Raw genomic sequence first — 3967 nt, 5'->3', positions numbered from 1 at the left:
ATTATTAAAATATTGCATTTATTTACCGTAAACTTATCTCGGTGCAAAAATGTGATCAAATCTAACACTTTAATCCTCAATCTTTTTCTTTCCTCGGTCTAGCTTCAAATTACATTCTTTTTTATCTATAATAGCAAATTTAGCTTATTTAATACTCACATTCATCAAAACAGTCCTTGACTCAATTTTGGCAAAATTATAGTTTTGCCCCTAAACTTGTGCATATTTACACTTTTGCCCTAAAGCTCGTAAATTAAACTTCATCTCTCATTATTATGTTTTAGAACATGCTTAACATTTTTTCCTTCTATGACAACATCAAATTCTTACTCTAACACTTACTTATGAACATTAGGTATTTTTACCGATAATGTCAATACTCGTTTTCACTAAAAATCGACTAGAAAAAGTTGTTTAACATAATTCCTAGCTTCATATTATACCATAAAACATCAAAATAAACATATTTCACCTATGGGTATTTTTCCAAATATGAACCCTAGGTTAAATTATTGCTAAAATAAGCTAAATTAAGCTACCGAGATTTCAAAACGTAAAAAATATTAAAAACGGGGCTTGGAATCACTTACTATGAGCTTGAGAAAGTGAAGAAACCCTAGCTATGGCTTCCTTAAAGTTTTGGCAGCAAGCAAGGATGATGAACACAATTTTTACATCTTTTGCCCTTTTAATTCTATTTATTTACTAAATGACTAAAATGCTCTTACTTAAAAAAAATCTTATTTCACTTATCTCATGTCCATTTTTTTCCATCACTAACTAATGGTATAATTACCTTATAAGGACCCCTAATTTATATTTCCATAACAATTAAATACCTTTAACATATAAAACTCAACTTTTACACATTTTACAATTTAGTCCTTTTGACTAAATTGAGTGCCCAAACGTCAAAATTTTTGAACGAAATTTTCACGAAATCTTTCTGTGAAATTGTAGGCCATAAAAATATAGTAAAAATAAAATTTTCCTCATCGATTTTGTGGTCCCGAAACCACTGTTCTGACTAGGCCCTAAATCAGGATGTTACAAATACCCTTACAGTAGTTTTTCCTTTAGAGAGGAATGATCTTGGCAGAGGACCTATCATAATTCAATGTAGCCGATTAAACTAGTTTTTTTTACTTTAGGAGCTTGAACACAAACGTTTTGGTTAAGTTTTGATTACATTTTCGCAATTTTAGATAAATCAAACAAAGTGTGTAATCTGAATATTTTATTGACCTTAGAGGGCTAATATACTTTGTGAGTGTACAGGAGACCATTAAAATATATGCTAACTCGATACTAATTACTGTGTTGCAACACGGAGCACTGAATGTCGCAACATAGAGAGCAGAATAAAAGAATTTCAAGACTACCTTCGGTGTCGCAACACAGCCTAACGATGTCGCGACACACCCTTGAAGGCACGTTAAAGATGAGCATACAGCCTTCGATGTCGTAACATAGGACCTAGTGTGTCATGACATCACCTCTATACGGGAAATAATTACGTGCCAATGGCATTTTTATCCGTACAATCAAACTTTAAGCACAAGAACAACAACTGACTTAGGGTTAAGGATGACGACTACTCTAAAGTCTATAAATAGGCTAATTTAACACATGTTATAGATAGTTTTTACATTGTATAATTTTCTTTCTTGTTTTAGTCCTTTAGTCTTTCTCTTTTCTTAGACTTTAGGTTTATTTTAGTTTTCGTTCTTTACTTTGTGAAAGAAATCAGATTTGTGATACATGATCAAATTCTGTGAGGATTCAACATTTTCTATTAATAAAAATCAAGCTTTTTCTAAACCTTATATTCTTGAATTACTATTCATGTCTACTCTTTCTATCAAATTTATATTGTTTACAAGATCCATGAGAAACTAATCCTCCTATGGGAGATTAGCGAGTGGAGGTATGATTAATTAACTATTTTGTAGGGTTCTCTTAACGGATCAGCTGTCCAAAAAAGGAGGAACCTAAACCCTAGGCCTGACCACCATAGAAAGTCATTAAGGTGAGAATTAACCCAAATTTGGTATAGTCTATTCGTGAGCACCTTAACCCTGAATCGGTCTGGTCTGTGAGGTCGAGAGATAAGTAGTTCTTTTTGACACGTTATTCTAGTGGAAGTTTGAAAGATTTTGCTGGCATATTGACTAGTTGATTGAATAACAAAAATCGAAGCGGAAGTTGGTTACGATTACCAAAGCAAGCTAATCACCCATGCTTAGATTTGACACATTCTGTTATTTGATTTCTCATTATTTCTTTTCTTTTTCTTTTTATTATAATTAAGAATCTTAAAAACCTTTCTTTTTATTCACTCGTAATATAATTTATCTAAAGTACTGATTAGATCTATTTATGCTTAGATTAGAATTAATTTAGTGTTTGCCTCTCTTGGGTATGATCCTCGTAATACTCATCTCCTCCATTGTAACTATATTACAACTTGACCCATACACTTGTGGACACCGCTTTTCACATATTTTATATAGGATTTCTACTCTGAACTTTGGTACGTCCAAAGGCGGTTAAGTTGGCGCCGTTGCTGGAGAGGCAATGTCACTAATTTAATTTTAATTTTTGCATATTGATAGAATAATTAGGAAATTCTTAGATTATAGATATGATTTTATTTTTGTATTTTTACTAATTTCTTCTTTTTGGATTTAGTGTATGACTCGTAGTAAAGGAACACCTATAGAGCCAGTCACAAATCCAGAAAGAAATATTTCGTAGGAATCGTCGACAACAACAATAGCAACAACAAATGTAGAACCAACCACCTACTGCAGGTAATTTACCATCACGAGAAAATTCAATATTCAATGAGGCTAACAATAACTTAGAAGACCCACCACTACCACCACAACTACCAGCAAACATTAATATGGAGCGAAAGGAAATGACTCTGAGGGAGTATGCGCTACCAAATATTGATATGGGTCAAAAGAGTATAACGAGGCCAACTATCATGGCCAATAACTTTGAGATGAAACCAGTTATAATCCAAATGGTTTAGAATAATTCACAATTTCGAGAAACAATGATAGAAGATCTGAGTTAGCATTTAAAACGATTCCACCAACTTTATGACACTTTTAAATATAATGGGGTCACTAATGGTGCTATTCGTATTTGATTATTCCCATTTTCATTAATTGATAACGCCTTTTCTTGGTTAGATTCGCAGGCACCAGGATCTATTACAACATGGTACGAACTTGCAGGAAAGTTCCTACAAAAGTTTTTCCCATTAGCAAGAAAGTCCAGCTAACAAGGGAGGTTTCTATGTTTAAACAGTTAAAGGGAGAAAGTTTTTACGAAGCTTGGGAGCGTTTTAAGACACTGATTTAGAAATGCTTACATCATTGATTACCCGAGTGGTTACGCCTGTAATTTTTTTTACAATGGGTTGGATGTATACTCAAGGTCAGGATCAAATTGAGCGACATGAGGTGCCTTAATGAATCAAATGTACGATGATGCGTACGAATTAATAGAAAATATGGCGATGAATTACTGCCAGTGGCCAACTGAACGATAAACATACAACTAGAGACTATATACAGTGAAAGCTGTCTAAGAGGATGACAAATATCAACAGTTAGTGACAGAATTGACTGCCTCCGGACTAACATCTAGAGTGTGAATATTTTAATTAAATATATATATTTGAGGTGGTGTCCACAAGTATACGGGTCAAGTTGTAATATAGTTTTAGAATGAAGTAGGTAAGTATTTCGAGGATCGTACCCAAAAGAGGTGAGTACTAAATTAAAGTTAACCTAATGCAAATAGAATTAATTAGTAGTTTAAATAAATTATATTACAATAAAACATAAAGGAAAGAATTTTGGGGTTTTTATAAATAAAGAATTAAAAACTACATAAATAAAATGGACTTCGAAAAACTAATTTCTAAACTCAATCAAATGAAGAGATGAGT

The 3967-nt window shown here is 32.6% G+C and overlaps 1 non-coding gene across 1 annotated transcript; it reads right to left on the bottom strand.

The window, feature by feature from the left end:
* Nucleotides 1-3289: 3289 nt before the first annotated feature.
* On the bottom strand, nt 3290-3395 carry LOC121216451 (small nucleolar RNA R71). Its single transcript, XR_005912634.1, has one exon. It is a non-coding gene; the product is annotated as a small nucleolar RNA R71 (small nucleolar RNA).
* Nucleotides 3396-3967: the final 572 nt, after the last annotated feature.

The sequence above is a fragment of the Gossypium hirsutum genome, chromosome D04, assembly GCF_007990345.1.
Source record: "Gossypium hirsutum isolate 1008001.06 chromosome D04, Gossypium_hirsutum_v2.1, whole genome shotgun sequence".
NCBI lineage: Eukaryota > Viridiplantae > Streptophyta > Magnoliopsida > Malvales > Malvaceae > Gossypium > Gossypium hirsutum.
Note: the sequence above shows the minus strand (reverse complement) of the source record. Positions and strands in the feature narration are given on the sequence as shown.